This window comes from Saccostrea echinata, unplaced genomic scaffold (assembly GCF_033153115.1).
Source record: "Saccostrea echinata isolate AGI-Se365-2 ecotype Australia unplaced genomic scaffold, CSIRO_AGI_Sech_v1 ptg000022l, whole genome shotgun sequence".
In the NCBI taxonomy this organism is placed as follows: domain Eukaryota; kingdom Metazoa; phylum Mollusca; class Bivalvia; order Ostreida; family Ostreidae; genus Saccostrea; species Saccostrea echinata.
Window position 1 is genome coordinate 18242672 of NW_026889771.1, and position 20230 is coordinate 18262901.

General features: G+C 33.8%; 1 protein-coding gene across 4 annotated transcripts in view; it reads left to right on the top strand.

The window, feature by feature from the left end:
• Positions 1 to 20230, top strand: part of LOC133190567 (multidrug resistance-associated protein 1-like) — a 962792-nt gene that overhangs the window by 412817 nt on the left and 529745 nt on the right. The window lies entirely within an intron of this gene.

The window sequence follows — 20230 nt, forward strand, 5'->3', positions numbered from 1 at the left end:
AAGAATGATGTTGTTTTCACGGGCCCACTGGATCAATGAAAGAGATGTATGGCTTCTGTGACCATCATACAAAAGCAAAATTGGTTGTCCAAGGTTCACAGATTGGACACATCTGGTGAAACGATTCTTGACATAACTATTAAAAATTTCAGTATTTGAATAGCCTGTGTCACTCATGGTTCCATCACAGCCAGTGGTGGCTCCCTTTAATAATTCAGGTAACAAACGTTTACAAGGAAACACCAGAAACGGAGGAATACTGGACCCCACAGCATTTCCACACCCAATAACAGTAACTATTTGGGATCTCTCAAATGTTACAACTTGTGCTGCAATCCCTTTTGCCGCTACAATATTTGGAGGCTTTGACCCACCTGTATTTATTTTCTTTTCATCAACATTAAATATTAGTTGAGGCTTATCCCCCAGTCCATACCTGTCTATGATGGTTTTTAGCTCTTCAAAGTACCTGCTAATACATTCTGGAGATGCAGCTTTCGCTCGTAGTTCTGACAACCCTGTTGGTTTTACTGCATGAAGCTCAGGCCACCTCCTCATAAAGTTATAATACCACCTCATTGTTAAGTCTTTCCCCTTTTCCCTAATACAGAGATCTACAGCATAGTCTGAGGCAAGGTTCAACACCTCCGTATGTCCATATCCTATCTCAGACATTGTCTTCACATGCTCCACTATGCAAGATTCCTGTTCCTGTGTAAACAGTGGTGGAGGTCCTGATGATACTACATCAATACTTATTCGTCCATCCACCCTATCTCTTAGGGTTGTCAGGGGAACTTGAAACCGTTTGGCAGCACCATGAACACCCATTCCCCCTTTTACTGCTTGGAAAGCATTATCCAATGCTTCTGAACTATAGTTCTTGTAATTTCCCCTTTGGATGGAAAATATCTACAAGGAAACAAACAATAAAGCGACAGAAACAAAGTTTTAAGACATAGAAAAATTTAATTAAAATGACTATAACGAGCTTCCATACTTTTTTTAAGTGGAAGTTTGCCTAAAGTGAGGCTTATCTATTTTTAGACCATATAACACAGAGCTTTGTAACAGACAACAACATAGGGTGATAAGATGCTGTTTTCAGGCTTAGAAGATAGGGTTTTTTGGGTGAATATTTTGCATTATGAGGAAAAGACGTGATTTGAGTAAAGAGAGAAATGAAATCTTACCTCTCTAAATGGCATAATTATACCCCCGCTCCGAAGGAGAGGGGGGTATACTGTTTTACCCTTGTGTGTCTGTCTGTCTGTCTGTCCGTCTGTCTGTCTGTCTGTCTGTCTGTCCGTAACAAACTTTGGTCGCAGTTTTCTCAGCAACTACTCATCAGAGGTGCTTGAAATTTTAACACACTCTTTGTTTAGGCATGCCATATGGTGGGATTCATTTTTGTACGAATTCGATGTCAACTTCCTGTTTATCTGTGCGTTTGTCCGTACCATACATAAAAAAATTTGGTCATAGTTTTCTCAGCAACTACTCATTGCAGATGCTTGAAATTTTAGCACAATCTTTGTTTAGGCATGCCATATGGTGGGATTCATTTTTGTACGAATCCGATGTCAACTTCCTGTTTATCCGTGCGTCTGTCCGTATCACACATAACAAACTTTGGTCGCAGTTTTCTCAGCAACTACTCATTGCAGATGCTTGAAATTTTAGCACAATCTTTGTTTAGGCATGCCATATAATAGGATTCATTTTTGGAACAAATCCGATGTCAACTTCCTGTTTATCCGTGCGTCTGTCCGTACCATACATAATAAATTTTGGTCGTAGTTTTCTCAGCAACTACTCATCGCAGATGCTTGAAATTTTTTCTTTGTTTAGGCATGCCATATGTTGGGATTCAGTTTTTACAAATCCGATGTCAATTTCCTGATTATCACTGTGTTTGTCCATAACTGAACTTGTGTATTCACATCAGAGCGGGGGTATTATTAGTGAGCATTGGCTCACAGACTTCTTGTTTTCTATATCTTTGGCTTTTATACACTCTCTAAGTCTGATGCTTATTTTGGAAGAAACGTTCCGAAAAATGACGTCAGTATTTCCGAATGATTGTTAAAAATAGTAGACTATCGAAATTAGGATACTATCGAAAATAGGTAATGGACAAAATATGTCATTGAACCATTCATATAATATTCAAGCAAATTGCCTAGTTTAGCTGTTTAGGAAGTCATGTTTGTCTGTTTAAACATGTTTATAATTGATAAAATATATGTACAAAGAAAGAAGAATCAAACATATTACCTGAAACTGAAGACTGGTCAGTATTGTCCAGGTTTTAAGCAACAATACCAATGTCAAACAATGAAAAACTCAGTATACTTTGACACGTGTTTTCTCTTTGGAGAAGTATGCATGGTTTTGCAGTACATGCACTTCAGACCGTTGTCGCATAATTTATGTTCCAGTTAACTTAGCGTTCCGGCCAGAACGCTAAATACCTATAATATTGGTTCCGGGCTATAATAAACGTTCCGGCCCGCGTAAGTTTGGTTCCGGCCATAATAAAAGTTCCGGGCATCCAAGCACCCTTTTAAAAACTATTTATAATTAATATTTACAAATACAGTGCCCACTGTGCAATCCGACAACTGTGCAATCCGGCACACTGGACTTTCCGACCTAATATTTTATTCCCAAAATTTTCTTTATAATTTATATAGAATAAAACACTGTATATTCCGACCACTGTACATTCCGAATTCCGGCGCTTTTTTGTCAACAGAACTAGATAATTACTTTATGATTTCACCTGAGTAATCCGACATATTTACACTGGTGTACCATAATTAGCCGCTGGCCAGGTAACGTGAATGTCCCGTTTGGTCACAAGATTGGTCTACTTAGAGAGTAGTTAATTACATGTACGAGTTTGAAAGTGTTTATGTAAGCAATTATAAACGAACAGTTTTTGAATTAAAAATTAGGCAATCATTTCTCTGTTGTTATATACAATGTATATGTCCCTGTTGTTATCAATTTTATTCTCGCACTGAAAAAATAGCATCCAGGCGACAGAAAATAAAAAGAGTACATGATGTTTAGATCGCCTTTACCTTACAGAATAAATAAGATTTTCAGCTTGAAATTAAAATCAAATATGCATTCACGGTCCTTCGTAAAACCATGTTATGAAAAAAAAAAATGAGTACGGCGAGCTACTGTGTAACACAATACACAATTTGAAAGGCAGCATCTTGTCGTATAGAAAACGCTTTATTTCCGGATTAATATACACTGAATCAAGCGAGGCTGTGTACATAAAAGATTCGCCGAAAGCAAAAAATACCGTCTTCAGTTGCCCATTAAATTTAAAATATTACGTCTGTTTGATTAAAATTCAATCGCAATCACAGTTTTAGAGTTACGTCCCGTTTGTATGAAAAGTCGCGTGACGGTATTAATAGCACAGTCTATGTTTAGAAATAAACAATGGCGAAAATCTGTAGAAAAAAATAATACCACTGTGTAGAGAAGGTAGACGAAATATTTACTTTAATATCGACTGTCAGTAAGTAAAAATTAAATTGCAACATCTCGAAGCGATCGGCAGTTCCATGTTTTGGCCATTAAAAAAAAGAAAAACATTGTATATTACTACAAAGTACAGAGTTTACTAATGCTATATCACAAACGCTGTATCTCAAAGAAATGCTAATCAGATCTATTTTATACAGCAAAGAAACACACAATTATGCAAACACTTTGACAATTAAATATAAGTGTATTCTTAACCTAACGAAAAATGATTTTTTTTTTGTATGAAGTCGTCTGACACATATGATAATGCTCAGAAATATTCAACACTAGGTAATCCGACACACTGCCTAATCCGACATTGATTTTATTTCCCGCAGCATGTCGGATAAGACAGGTTTCACTGTAATTTGGATTTTTTTTTTCTCTTAACAGGGGTGTGCAATTAGCATCGCCCAACGCCCGGGGCTACCATTTTTTGGGGTTGGGCTAGTTGTTCTCTGCATGCAGGTTAAGCCCCTTGGGCTAGCAAAAATTAAAAATACCAATGTTATAAATGAAAATCACTACCGGTATTTTCACTTATTTTTTGCTATTAAATTCCCAACCAATGAAAAATTTCCAGGCAGAATGCTCCTATTGTTCGTAAATCTCCATAAACTTATCCATTTTGCAGCACTTCCTGACTTATTTACTTCCAAAAACGATCTTTTTTTCCTAATCTGAATTTCCTCCATTCATGTGTTTATGGTAAATTAAGGCAGATATCTATTATTTACGATCACTCAATCAACTGAAAGATAAGTGTTATGTGATTTACGTGTACATAAAATATATTTCCAGTGTATTTAATAATTTAAGATAAATAAAAAAACGATTTCACTTCTTTTTATATGAGCTAGTGCAATATGCACAGAGAAAGGGAAAAAATAATTTATTTAAATTCATTTTATTTTCTATCATAATTATTAATTTATACATGATTCAATTTAACTAGTGAGAATAAAACTTTAATTTTAAAAAGAATTACCTTAAACCCCTGACTTATTCAACAATAATTTATTTTTTCGTCGTTGTTACTTTTCCCACCTACATTTGGGCTAGTAACTTTTTACTTGGGGCTAGTAACTTTACTGCTGCCACTAGCCCGTGGGCTAGTACTTGATTTTTTTAATTGCACACCCCTGTCTTAAGGACCTGCAAAGGTGTGAATAGACATTAATTTCAGTGGAAAAATTATAAAGCATTTAATATGAAGAAAAACAATTTTCCTGTAATAATTCAATTAAAAAAAATTGTGGATTTTTTTTCTCGGATAAAATTTATTTTTTAAACAATCAATGTAATGCCAGCAAAATATGCCGAACTTTAAAATTTCTAAGTTCCCAACTCTAGCAAAGGTTTCGATGGCACAGCTAAAAACTATTGAATAAAACTCAACTCATTTTTATTTATACAGGTAAGTGCAGGTATCAGCATTTGTAATAATAACTCTGAAGAGGAAATGTAATACAGATTTGTATTTTACAATCCTGAGAAATGAATAGTATTGTCAAGTCTGTGCAAAATCCTACCCCCTACCCCCGCAGGGGGCAGAAAACTTAGTCCGACTGGCTAACGGAAGGGGCATAGATATAATTATAATTTACTTAACAATTTGTTGAATGTCCATATGTATTTTAATATCCGCTTCAATGTCACATTTTTCGCTATAAAACGTCCATTTTCCCCCGCTAAAATGTCGAACGCCGAGATTTATGTACATGTACCATGTATTCAGAACTGTTTTGTCACCTACCTCAATTTTCAAAAGGCATATCTGAATGATATATATATAAATAGACGAAATTTCAAAACAATAATTATTTGGAAAGAAGAAGAGATTACTCTGTAATTCTGTTAAAACATGTTTTCCGCTATAGAATGCAGTGGAAAATGGAAAATATCCCCCTCCCCCCGTGAAACGAAAATGCGGCGTGTAGTTTTCGTCAGTTTAAAACTGCACAGCTCCATTTCAAGTTAGTCGAATTAGGCTTTCATCTTATAATCTTGATTATGAGACAGGACGACATAATAAAATACTTAGGGAGAGTGGAATGTATAGAATGTGTTAAAGTGAACATGCGTGGATCTAGAAATATTTCAGAAAGGGGGGGGGGGGTTGACGACCTGCATTTTGAAAAGCTTCTTTAAAAAAAGGTCAAGAAGTATTACTGACAGAAGTGGGTTTTTTTTTTGGGGGGGGGGGGGGGTTGTGGGGTTGTACAATTATTAAGTGCTCACAACGTCCATGATCTCTGTAACTTTGGGACATATATCCATTAATTATGCTTTTAAGTTGAGAGAAAGATTTTCTTATATGATATGGTAATTAATTCTCCATGAAATCATTATATATGACGATTGTGTAATCTATAAAAGCTACCATACAATGCCATTATGTATTATTTGGCAATATTGTTGAAATGCGATAAGATATATGTCTAATGCAAATAATAAATAATAATAAACTTTTAAAACTAAAATTGAAAGATTATGTGTCAAAGACAGGGTTACATGCTCCCATTAAATACTGGAATTGTTTTAGATTAATAGTTAAAAAAAAGTTCAAACGCTTTAATGTAAACACATTAGGTAAAGTGAGAATTAATAAAAAACAAAATGCATTTGTGAAACACTGATGCATATGGTAAAACTTTACCTCTTTTGTGCAGGGTAAAGTTTCTAAAGTGCAAGTTAAACTCTAAGGTCAAGGTCAAGAGATCAAAATGTTGTTTTTCAAAAACTGACTTGTATCAATGAAAATACCTGTGAAATATGAAAGCCCAAGAACCAACCGTTCAAAAGTTATATATGGCCAAGGTTAGAGATTTTAAAAAGTGGGTCAAACTCAAAGGGTCAAAATCAATGATACTCAGGGAAAGGACCCGTCACATGAAATATACATGTGAAATATAAGAGCCCTAGCATCAAATGTCAAAAGTTATGGCCAAGGTTAAAGTTTATTTTTTCAATAGTTCAAACTCCAAGGTCAAGGTAAAAATTGTTGGTATCCTAGAGAAAGTCTAGTCACAAGAAATACACCCTCAGCGGGTAATCGTGTGTTTTTAACAAATGTTTCTTGTCGAATCAGTTTCAACTAATTTACATACATGAAAGTATAATATCATAAATTGTAACCCGGAACATTATTTATGGTTCCGGGCTACTTTCTCTTCGTAATAAAGTGGAAAAGAAACAACCTAGTAACAAAAGATGTTTGAAAATACATAGCAATTGTAACCCGGAACGTTAATTATAAACATAATTTTGGTTCCGGGCTACTTTATCTTCGTAATAAAGTGAGAAAAAAAACAACCTAGTAAGAAAAATATTTGAAAATACTCTCAGCAATTGTAACCGGGAACGTTAATTATGACCATAATTTTAGTTCCGGGCTACTTTATCTTCGTAATAAAGTGGAAAAGAAACAACCTAGTAAGAAAAATATTTAAAAATACTGTCAGCAATTGTAACCTGGAACGTTAATTATGACCATAATTTTAGTACCGGGCTACTTTATCTTTGTAATAAAGTGGAAAAAAACAGCTAAGTAACAAAAGATGTTTGAAAATGCACAGCAATTGTAACCCGGAACATAAATCATGACCATAATTTTAGTTCCGGGCTACTTTATCTTTGTAATAAACTTGAAAAAAAAAAACAGCCTAGTAACAAAAGATGTTTGAAAATACTCTCAGCAATTGTAACCCGGAACGTAAATTATGACCATAATTTTAGTTCCGGGCTACTTTATCTTCGTAATAAGGTGGAAAAGAAACAACCTAGTAACAGTGAAAATACTCACAGCAATTGTAACCCGGAACGTTAGTTATAAACAGAATTTTAGTTCCGGGCTACTTTATCTTTGTAATAAAGTGGAAAAGAAACAACCTAGTAAGAAAAATATTTGAAAATACTCTCAGCAATTGTAACTCGGAACGTTAATTATGACCATAATTTTGGTTCCAGGCTACTTTATCTTCAAAATAAAGTAAAAAAAAAACAGCCTAGTAACAAAAGATGTTTGAAAATACACAGCAATTGCAACCCGGAACGTTAATTATGACCATTATTTTAGTTCCGGGCTACTTTATCTTTGTAATAAAGTGGAAAAGAAACAACAAAGTAACAAAAAATATTTGAAAATACTCTCAGCAATTGTAACCCGGAACGTTAATTATGACCATAATTTTTAGTTCCGGGCTACTTTATCTTCGTAATAAAGTGGAAAAGAAACAAGTTAGTAACAATGATATTTGAAAATACACTCAGCAATTGTAACCCGGAACGTTAATTATGACCATAATTCTAGTTCTGGACTGCTTTATCTCTGTAATGAAGTGGAAAAGAAACAACATAGTAACAAAAATATTTGAAAATACTCTCAGCAATTGTAACCCGGAACGTTAATTATGACCATAATTATGGTTCCGGGGTACTTTATCTTCATTATAAAGTGGAACAGAAACAACATAGTTACAAAAATGTTTGAAAATATTTTATTATTATCTTTTTATAAGGTGGAATACAATGAACAGGAAACAAAAATGTTTGATATTACTCTCAGAAATTGTAACCTGGAATAATAATTATTATTAATTTGCAAATGATAAAAAAAAATAAATTAACAATTTTACATTTTTGCAGATGCTATAATTTAAACTCCTCCATTTGGGGGGGGAGGGGGGGGGCTCAGATAATTACATGTATCTAACACTTTTTTTTAATTTTTGGAGCTGTTATAACCTCTTCCTTTTTTTAAATTTGGGGGAGGGGCTGAGATTTAAAAAAAAAAATGGAGGGGTGTTACATTATTGCAGCTTGCCTTCTGCCTACATGTATATAATTGATTTTTTTCCAGACCTCCACAAATTTTGATATTCTTTAAACATAATGGTAATATGTATAAAACGATAAAGCTTTAAAGTGTCATAAAAATTGTCATTTTCTTATTGTGTTTTATGTATAAAAAACACCAAGGAATAAAAGTTATTTCCCAAATATCTTAAGGGGTGGGTGGGTAGGACATGCATCGAAGTTACAGAAAAGTGCATTTCAAGGCCTTTAAAACATTTTTAAAAAAAAATCATTTAAAATTTGCTGAAACCTTGATTTTACTAAAATATTTGAGCTAATTCAGTTTACCTCACTGCTATTTTCACAATCAACATTGCTGGTCTTTACTTTTCATATTTCAACCTTGTTTTTTTTTCTTCCTACGGTCTTTGAAAAACAACAACATAACTTTCATTAATTACTTGTGTTTGTTTATTCAAAGGGAATAAACCATATCGTTGTGTTTTCATGTTTGTTTCATTGCAGAATAAACCACATATTCATGAAATATCCATTGTTAATTTATCACAAAAACTATATAACTATTTTCATCAGTTAATTATATTTTTATGTTTGTTTATTTCTAATGGAATATAAATCATATTTTCATGCCAAGTGATAATATCTATGAGGAATGGAAGCCATGCATTCGAGGTTCGACATTGTGGAATTTGCAACATTTGTAATATCATTTAAACAGAGAATGCATCTATGTAAATACATATACCATTTTGTATTTAATTCTTTACTTTATCAGATTATAAAATTAAAATTTACTGATCAAACTTATCTTTGAGATTGTGCTTCTTTTTAGGCTTTTGTAATCTCAGTCTAGTTTATCTTCTATCCTCTTTACCCTGTAAATACCGGGTCTGTGTGCATTCAAGCGAGAAATTCACACCTGACATGCACTAAATAAACAAAGGGACTTAATTTGTATGCATTAGAAAAACAAAGCCTTTCATGCGACCAAATTTTATTCGATGTTTATGTATCAGAAAGCGTATTTCACGATCTTTACTTGGGCTATTTATTCATTTATTTTTAAAAATGGCTGTACAAAAAGGGCATGACGCCTTATAAAAAGAACATTGCGCCACATGAAAATGGCATGCCGCTGCGCCATGCTTAATCCTCAAGGAAAAAACTACTTCTATGGTTCAGTGTAGAATGAACAGATGAGATAATAATTGAGAGATACCGCGATTTGAAGATTGCAGCCATGGCCGGAACCAAACTTACAGTAAAATCCGGAACCAATATTATGATTTTAAGGTTCCGGCCGGAACGCGAAGTATCCGGAACGTAAATTATGCGACACCGTACATAGATAAACAATCACTGCTGTCGCTGTTATTGTTGTTTGCATCAATGGATAAATCTTTTGTCTGTTTCTTTTTTCCACCACTTATAAACTGCCTGAGTTTTGTCTTGACATTTCTGACTGTTATCTTGACAATTGTTTTTATGGACTATTATCACCTTATTAGGATGAAGAGTTCATTTAAAGAACATTAACTCTTCCAGGACTATGGAAGAGTTACAAGACTTCAAAGTGAAAATCTTTTTTGTTTAGAGATAATAACACTCTACAATGGCAGCGATCCCCAGCCCTCTAAAGGCTGAATTTAATATAATCATGCTATAGATACCTTTTAGCATGGTAGTATACATTCGTCTTTTTTTTTTCTGATCAGTGGACTTCCTCCTCCAAAATGAAGTGAAAGCTAGTGATTTATTTTTTTTAGCTCACCTGAGCTGAAAGCTCAAGTGAGCTTTTCTGATCACCCGTTGTCCGTCGTCCGTCCGTCCGTCCGTCTGTCTGTCCGTCCGTCCATCTGTAAACTTTTCACATTTTCAACTTCTTCTCAAGAACCACTGGGCCAATTTTAACCAAACTTGGTACAAAGCATCCTTGGGTGAAGGGGAGTTTAAATTATTAAAATAAAGGGCCAAGCCCCCTTCCAAGGGGAGATAATCAAGAAAAGACAAAAATAGGGTGGGGTAACTAAAAAATCTTCTTCTCAAGAACCACTGGGTCAGAAAAGCTGAAACTTATGTGAAAGCATCCTGGGGTAGTGTAGATTCTAAATTGTTAAAATCATGACCCCCGGGGGTAGGGCGGGGCCACAATAGGGAATCCAAGTTTTACATTGAAAAATGTAGAAAAAAAAATCTTTATAAATCTTCTTCTCAAGAACCACTGGGCCAGAAAAGCTGAAACTTATGTGGAAGCATCCTGGGGTAGTGTAGATTCTAAATTGTTAAAATCATGACCCCCGGCGGTAGGGCGGGGCCACAATAGGGAATCCAAGTTTTACATTGAAAAATGTAGAAAAAAATCTTTAAAAATCTTCTTCTCAAGAACCACTGGGCCAGAAAAGCTGAAACTTATGTGGAAGCATCCTGGGGTAGTGTAGATTCTAAATTGTTAAAATCATGACCCCCGGGGGTAGGGCGGGGCAACAATAGGGAATCCAAGTTTTACATTGAAAAATTTAGAAAAACTCTTTAAAAATCTTCTTCTCAAGAACCACTGGGCCAGAAAAGCTGAAACTTATGTGGAAGCATCCTGGGGTAGTGTAGATTCTAAATTGTTAAAATCATGACCCCCGGCGGTAGGGCGGGGCCACAATAGGGAATCCAAGTTTTACATTGAAAAATGTAGAAAAAACTCTTTAAAAATCTTCTTCTCAAGAACCACTGGGCCAGAAAAGCTGAAACTTATGTGGAAGCATCCTGGGGTAGTGTAGATTCTAAATTGTTAAAATCATGACCCCCGGCGGTAGGGCGGGGCCACAATAGGGAATCCAAGTTTTACATTGAAAAATGTAGAAAAAAATCTTTAAAAATCTTCTTCTCAAGAACCACTGGGCCAGAAAAGCTGAAACTTATGTGGAAGCATCCTGGGGTAGTGTAGATTCTAAATTGTTAAAATCATGACCCCTGGGGGTAGGGCGGGGCCATAATAAGGAATCCAAGTTTTACATTGAAAAATGTAGAAAAAAAATCTTTAAAAATCTTCTTCTCAAGAACCACTGGGCCAGAAAAGCTGAAACTTATGTGGAAGCATCCTGGGGTAGTGTAGATTCTAAATTGTTCAAATCATGACCCCCGGGGGTAGGGCGGGGCCACAATAGGTATTACAAGGGGGAAATCGGGTGAAAAACAGCAAGGCCAAAGTTACTCAGGTGAGCGTTGTGGCCCATGGGCCTCTTGTTAAATTCAAATTTTCAGATACAATGTTAATTGATATATTTTTGATAACCCTTGTAAATATTTACTCTTCAGGATCCGGTTGCACGAACATTAGTTAAATTTAACTGGTCGTTAACTTTTCGTTAAGGTGACGTTAAATTTAACGGCCAGTTAAATGGGTTGCACGAAAGTTAACTGACAGTTAAAGCTTTATTAGGGCCCCACAAGGATTTGAGGGTGCCCTATAGTAATCACTCTGTGTGTCTGTCTGTCTGTCTGCCTGTCCGTCTGTCATTCTTCCGTCCACAAATTTTCTGTTTTTTTCTTATAACTTTTTTTAGGGTTGACCAATTAAGTTCAAATTTGGTATTTTGGTTGAATAGGCAGTAAGACATATTTTGATGCTAAGTTTGGTTCTCTATGTCATCTGGTTTGGAGCTGGGATGCTGGGGTAGATTCCTTAACTTTATATAAGAGTAAATCGGCAAAGAGAGATAACTGCTGAGAATGTTCCTATTGTAAACTATGAAAAGCTGCAATGAGTCTCTTGAGATTAATTAACTTTTCTCTTGAAGAAAATCCAAAGCATTTATCTTTATCTGTCACATTGAGATCAATTAACACCTCTGTCTGCAAATGAAGTTTGTTTTGAGTTAAGGTCAATTCTGAATGATGTTTACATTCTCTGATATGTGGATTTAAATAATGTTCATACTTTATTTGGTAAAATACACAATGAGTTATTTATGATTTTGTTGAATTCTAAAAACAAGATATAGATAAAGATATCTTTTTTATAATTATTTTCTTTTTTTTCTTTTTTCTTTCTTTTTTCTGCCTTATGTAATTTCAAGAATACTATTTATTTTAAGAGGTAATCAGATAATAACCTCATTCTATCATTGCTGAAAAAGTTCTTGTTGTAAATTTGAAAGAAAAGGTTGAGAGAGCAGTATAATTAATCCCCTGGGATTAATTATCTTGCTGGTCGCAGAAAATTTTAGAGGGTTGTGTTTCTGTCACTTTAAGATTAATTAACACCTTTGTCTGCAACTGATATTTGTTTTGAAGTTAAGGTCAAGCCTGGGCGATATTTGCATTCACTGAAGACTGGCATTTTAGAAAACACATGCTTCATTCTTCTTTAAATATACATTTAATTGAGTCATTATAGATATGATGTTTTTACTGCCTTATGTAAATACAAGGATACTATTTACAGGTTGTTGGGTATTTAGCAGTTGCTGTTGCTTATTCTTCTTTATATATTTTAAATTTTTGTAATCAAGTAAAATTCTCATCCCGTAATCTGCACCCTTATATTTCTACCCCTCAGCGGGGCCCTTGCTGACTGGTCAGATTTCTAGTTAATTTTCTGATTTAACTACATTGTAACAGATTTATCTGAGGTTATTTTACATTTTTCTTTCGATTCTGGTTTGAAAAGTTTTAACAAGAAAAAAATATGAAGCAATAAAATTCCCCAAAATTCACTTTTTTGTCCATTCAAATCAATTCTTTAAATCTAAGCCAAAAAAGAATTGTTATATACGAGTTCTCTTACGAAAAATACTAGATTTTGAAGTGACCCTATGTTACATTATTGTGTTGCACTCCTGACATCTGATATGTATTTTATTTAACATTGTTTTAAAAATTATAACACACAATAACCCATTCTTACTTTGTAAATCAATTTGTCATGTTGATATTTTTCCTCGTTTACAGCAGGTTTTTCATATTTTGAAGACCTTAAAACATGATTATTTGCAAAGTGTAATATATATAAATTAATTGTATCTAAAATATATCTGAAATGATGAAAACTATTCCCTGAATTGACTGTAAAATTTCTGTAAATTGTTAACAGACATAGTGTTTTGAACATCAGATAGTATCAAGCATTTTTTTCAACTTATTTTTTAGTAAAGATAGTTAAAAAGCATTGGTAATTATGAAGCAGTTTTGTTGCACTCCTGACTGCAGTAAAGTTTAAAATAAAAACCATAGAACACAAAAATTCATAAAGTGTGGGCAACATCAAGTGGTAATGAAATTGTGCAATACTTATAGTCCAATACTTCATAATTAAAACAGATGAAAGTATTTAAAATTCGCATTTTATCTGGAATTATACCCTATTTTATGCCAAAAAACTAGCTTAAATATATATTTAGAAGATAAAATATATTTTAAAGCATATTTTCCTTTAGAAGACAAACACAGTAACCCACCAGAAAAATTCTACTCATCATTTTTTCTTTATTTTTATTCTTATTGGATAATTTATAATTCTAACATATTTGTTGCACTCCTGACCAAAAAGCATCGGGGCCTTTAAAGTAGAATTGTGAAGTGAAAATTACATGAGAACTTGTTCTGTTGTTTCAGTGAAGTTGAGGAGGAATTACTTGAATTTTATGACAATGTTTTAGTGTGTTTATTTTTAACGTTCATTAACAAAAATCACAAAATAGATAAAAACACATCTGAATTGATAAAATTGAAAAAGGAAGGATTTTAATAATAAAACTGTCAATAATTTAGCATTAAATTATACAAAAACATCATTATTAATTAATGAATACTTCTAAGCATGAATAGAAGTCTTTTCGTCACACAATTTGAATCTTTAAAAAAAATGTGTTGCACTCCTGACCATAGAAATATGGATCTGAAGCACAGACAGATCCTGTAATTGATAAATCTATTTGGTAAAAATGTTCTTTGTGTCTTTATTTTCCAAAATAAAAATCAGAAAATCATATAATGATAACAGTTTTTTCATGCTTGGGAGCAAAACATCAAATGTTGCACTCCTGACATTTTTGGGTATGCACATATACTTGACTCTCATTAATGCTGCTTGTGATTTATATAACATTTTTAAGTTTTAAAATGTATATCAGTTATTATTTTACACTTCCAAAATTCTTTTTTGTCTTAATTTTCTATCAGAATTTTACAATTGATGTTTTTTTGGCAACACTACATTTTTTCTGTTGCACTCCTGACATGGTATAACATTTCTTTAAACATCAGCCATGACTACAACCTGATTAAACAAAAGTTATGACAGTCCACATATAAAGCTCAATACTTTGAATATTATCAGGAAAGTCTTTATTTTCAACATGAAGCATTATTTTTTATTTCATAGATCTCCAAAAAATATTGAAATTTCAAAATGTCAGAAAAAGGTGTTGCACTCCTGACAATTTTAGCATCATTTTTGGGTATAACTTTTTTGTTAATTGAGATATCAATGAGATATTCCGCAGGTATTTAGACACTATCTAAAGACATATGCTGAGACATAGAAATCTGTTTTCATTGCCTGTATTTTTAGTGTGGGTTGATAAATACGTGTTTGGTCATTTTTTTTTAATTCATTCTATAACATAAACATGTTATGAAACTTTTTTTTTGCTTACCAAACTTTCCTTCAGAAAGACGATCATAGTGCTCCGTAACTGAATATGACGTAGAAACTACATATTTAATAAATAGCATTGCAAAGTTTTATATAACAAGTTTTATTACACGTAGTGTCAATGTAAAACCTCATATTTAAAGTATGTAAAAGCAAAATATTAAAAGCTAACGTTTCATTGTTGATACTGCAAGTACCGAAAATCTTTAATTACACATAATATTAGTGTAAAAATAAAATGAATGAACTATCTTTAACAATGTAAAGATGAAAATTTGAAGTAAAAAATCTAAACAAATTAACACTCATAAAAAGGCGTCATTTTGATTATGACGTCATTAATTTATGCAAGAATTCCGACAGCGGCGTAAAACATGTGCCCTCAATTATATCTTCTTGAAACACATTTTAAATTCAACGGAAAAAATTAATAAACAGTACAAAATCCTTGTAGGTTATGCTGGTGCTTCATTTTTATGCCTCTGTTAGTTTTATGGAGGTGATAGGAGATCTATGGGGTTTGATAAGAGTACATTAGCAGAGCTGTCAATCGTGTTACTGATGCACTCCTTGCAAATAAAGACAGATTTATAAAGTGGCCCAGTCAAGAGGAAATTGCTAGATCAAAAAAACTCTTTACAAGGGGAGGATTTCCAGGAGTTATCGGTTGTGTCGATGGAACACATGTTCGAATACATTTAAGATTAATTAACACCTTTGTCTGCAACTGATATTTGTTTTGAAGTAAAGGTCAAGCCTGGGTGATATTTGCATTCACTGAAGGCTGGCATTTTAGAAAACACATGGTTCATTCATTTTTAAATATACATTTAATTGAGTTATTATAGATATGATGTTTTTTACTGCCTTATGTAAATACAAGGATACTATTTACAGATTGTTGGATATTTAGCAGTTGCTGTTGCTTATTCTTTATATATTTTGAAATTTTTTGGAATCAAGTAAAATTCTCATCCCCTAATCTGCACCCTTATATTTCTAACCCACGGCGGGGCCCTTGCTGACTGGTCAGATTTCTAGTATTCAACAAAAAATAATTAAAAGACACATCAGATTAATTATATTATATCCTTTCCATTGGAAGAATGAATTCAGCCCTGTTTTACCTCATATATACTGCATCCTCTGGAGTTGTTAAAGGGAGATCTTCCTTCTCTTTGCCTATGCAGATGGGGCCGGAGAAATTGTATCGCCCTGCTATATAATTGAAAAAAAAACTACACACAGAATTACGAAACTATAACAATCCATTTAAATATTACTGCAATATTCCATTATTCAATATCATTATCACAGTCATTTCAATCATTCTGCAGATCAAATCATTTCTTTATATAAATTTACTGCAGTAACATTGTAACTAGATACGCGCAGGTGAATGAAGTTGTGAATCAATTAGCCAAAAGTTATATAAAAGTCATTGCATGTAATTAATCTTTTTAAGCATGTAAAGAACAAACAAAATAATTATTAGTCGCCTGGTTTCTGTTGTATTTTTAAAGGAGGAATTCAAATTGTACATTGTAAGCTAAAACTATACTTAAGGTAATGCATACACAAGGGCGGATCCAGCAATTTTTGAAAGGGGGGGTTAAATTCTAGGTCGGTGCCCCAAACACTCGTGCATAGAATCACACCACAGGCACTTCAAGCCCGTAGGGGGGGTCCTCTAACTTTTCAGCACTTTTTCTCTTTCAAATGCTTGAATTAGCGTATTTTGACCTTCCAGCAACGAAATGTGTGGGGGAGCATCCAAATCAAAACTAACATATTAAAACTACAGCAAAAGATATTATTCTCAGATTAGTGACCCCCTCGCTCGGGGCCAGTGTTTTGAAGGTACATGGGGGAAAGCTAATACTCGAAACTCTATCTAACGAACATAAAGGGCAGAGATTGAACTATTTTATTCAAATATTAGACCTAAAAATATCTATATTACAGAAAAAATAACATGCTCTCTCTCTCTCTCATTCTGTAAAATAAAGGGGGTAAAGCTTCGTATCTATGACTTTTCATACCAACTTAACACATATCCACGTTTTCTAAAGGGGGGGGGGGGGGTCCAAGGTCACCTTTTGTTGGTTTAGTATACATTTTATAACTCTGCACACACACACACACACACCCCTCCCTAGATCAGCACATGTAGAAAATATTCAGATTTCCCATTCGATATTAATTTATGAGAAATATTGCTGATTTCTGAATAAAAAAGTTTATTTGTGTTATTTATCCTTAAATGATACCTTGCGGGTTCACTTCTTGACTCAATGGCCATCTCAGCTTGCTGCGTCTCTGCTTGCTCCTCACAAGATTGTTGAGTTGTTGCTTCCGGTCCTCACTAGATTGTTGCGTTGTCGACTTGGATATTGAACTGAAAGTGGTAGTCGAGGCAGACTTTGAAGAGCAGGGTATATCTTCTAAAACAGAAGATAAGGGCATTCTTGCTGAAATTTTAGTATGGAAATTTTTATTCAATCAAAGCCCCAACCCCCCAACCCCATTTTTTTGCTGCAGTATGCTCGAAACTTACTATGTAATGTTGTATTAAGCTATATAATATTGAATTAAACTTTTTTTTCTGCTGAGAATGAGAAAGCATATTTGTTATGCTTTAGATAAATAATCAAGCAAGATTTAAGCGAGGTGAGGCGGTTGACAAGAAAAGAGTTGCAAGCCTTCTCTCTTTTTATGTATCAGTCGAAAACGATATATTTAAAAACAGCCTACAGAGACAAATGGGTTAGATTATCGATATCATGCAGTGCATATCAGACTACTGTAACAGGAAAAAGGTTTGTCGACCCCAGATTTAAAAAGAAAAAAAATGAAAGGGGGGGGGGGTCCAGCCCCAAGTGCCTGTGATTTTAACATGTCCATATATGTCAAGGAAACTTACGATAGGTATATATGAATTAAATTTTTGCACAGTCGGATGCTGAAAGTCCAGGTATAATTTTCAATGATTTCTCTCCACATACATTGCAGGCACAATTCACATTTACACCCAATATTTTTAGTTACGGGATATACAATTTTCGATCTCACAAATCTTGAATTTACATGTACACGTCTGAGATTTTTTAACACGATTATCCCCTCTATACAATTTGATGCGGAATTTTTAAAACCATCTATTCCAATACAAACAGTGTAAATGATTTTCCCTTGAGTGTATATTAATAAATATGTTATGGCATACAATAGAGTGTACAAAGATACTGAGAGTACTTGGAATGAATTTGAACATTATATCCACTATAAGTGTATGAGTACATGTGTGGATAATTCCATGATTTTGGGGGGGGGGGGGGGGGAGAGGGGGCAGGCACACCCACTCAAAAAAAGATCCAACTCAGAATTTTTTGAATGAATATTAAGCATATTGAGATCGTTGCTAGGGAAAATTTGTTTGCATGTTTTTTTTCTGTTTAACATTCCTTTCTAAAAATTTCCCTCATATTGAGAAGCCACAACTTGCCTGTGGAGGGCTGAAAATTTTAAACATGCGAGATCACATTGGATTGTTTTTTTAAATCCACCTAAAATATTTTATTACGCACAGTGTAAATGATAAATCAAGATGTAATTTCAATTCCAGGAGAATATTTTGAAAATATAAATTTCACAATCTGGGTCCTACATGTATAAGGGGTGGAGTTGAGTGCACCCCCACCCCCTGCTAGATCTCTGTAATACATGTACTATGCAGTATGATCTTCCATTTTGATCATAAATATAATGTACATGTGTATTGTAAAGTTATGTATTAGAATCTGTGAATAAAAAGAAAAATGATCTTCCATCTTTTGTAGTCTACTCTTTCTCTCTGAGTAACACATATCTAGCACCCTATTTAGTGCCCCACTTATGACGTCATGTTTGCAAACGCACTGCATTGTGAATGAGTTTCCACATCGTCGAAAACCCACGGTCCAAACAAGGTTTAGCGCAAGGATTATACTGTTTTGCGTTCTACAGATTCAACTACATTACTGATATATTTTATCCATGGATTTTATGCATGTACCATGATTGAGCACTTATAGGATTGCATGGTTGAAGCATGTGATCATCTATATGCAGCTGCACCAAGTAAGAATATTTATGATTTGCTAGTGAAACTCTGAATAAAAGGTTTACTAGGATCAAGAAATCGCATCATTATTTTTTGAACAAGTCAGTCTGTTTTAAACACCATTAGGCCTATCAAGTTAAAGTAAGTTCTAACTAGGTATAGGCTAATCTGAAATATGACGTCATCATTTTGTCAATCGATATTGTAAACAAGCATACAAACATTTGATGCCTGACAGTGTACTACAGGTATTGCTATTTATAAATAAAATGTTATATTTTCGAGTTAATAATGCCATTGGACTTTTTACATGTTTTCTGTCCATTCTTTGTAATATTCATTGTTATACTTGTTGTGCCTGGCATTGATGACTCGAAGCCCCCAGCGATTCCAGAGAAATTTGGCTTGTCCTTCATTAGATCAATTATCTTCTCCTCGGCGGCAGTAGGGGGTTTGGGTGCAGGTCCACCGCCTGTTTTCCTGGCATGTTTACGGGCCTCTGTAAATGTCTTCTTAGCCCTGTTGCAGATTCCCCCATTTAAGGACACACGAGACCTTCCTCAATTACAGATAAATTTCCATAAAACTTCATGCTTCATCTATTTGCATATAAACCTGTTTATGCCCAAAAATTGGGGGTATATCACCAGGCTATTTATAGAGTTAGAATAAATTGGATTATCCTTATTATAGCATGCAAAAAAGCTATTGAATGCTATAAATAAAGTCATAGTATATATTTTCCATTGAAACTATGTATCCAGATGGGAAAATATGATATAAAATGAAATTTAATTTTTGAAACCCATGTTTCCAGGCTATTGAAGAAATATTCTATGGAAAATGTTATTTTTCTCATTGTAACTGATCGTTATCTCTCTTTGATAAGAAATAAATGCGATACAAATGCAGTGGAATAGAATCTGTATTTACATCATGGATAATTTTTCAAATCAGAAACATGTAGTCATTATATTCATATTAACATCTTTCTAAACTTCTATAAAAGATCAACAGAACATCACCAACTGTGCAAGTGTATAACTCACAATATTGAGCAAGTGGTCATTTACAATTCATAAAATACTGATGTAATGACTTGATAATTT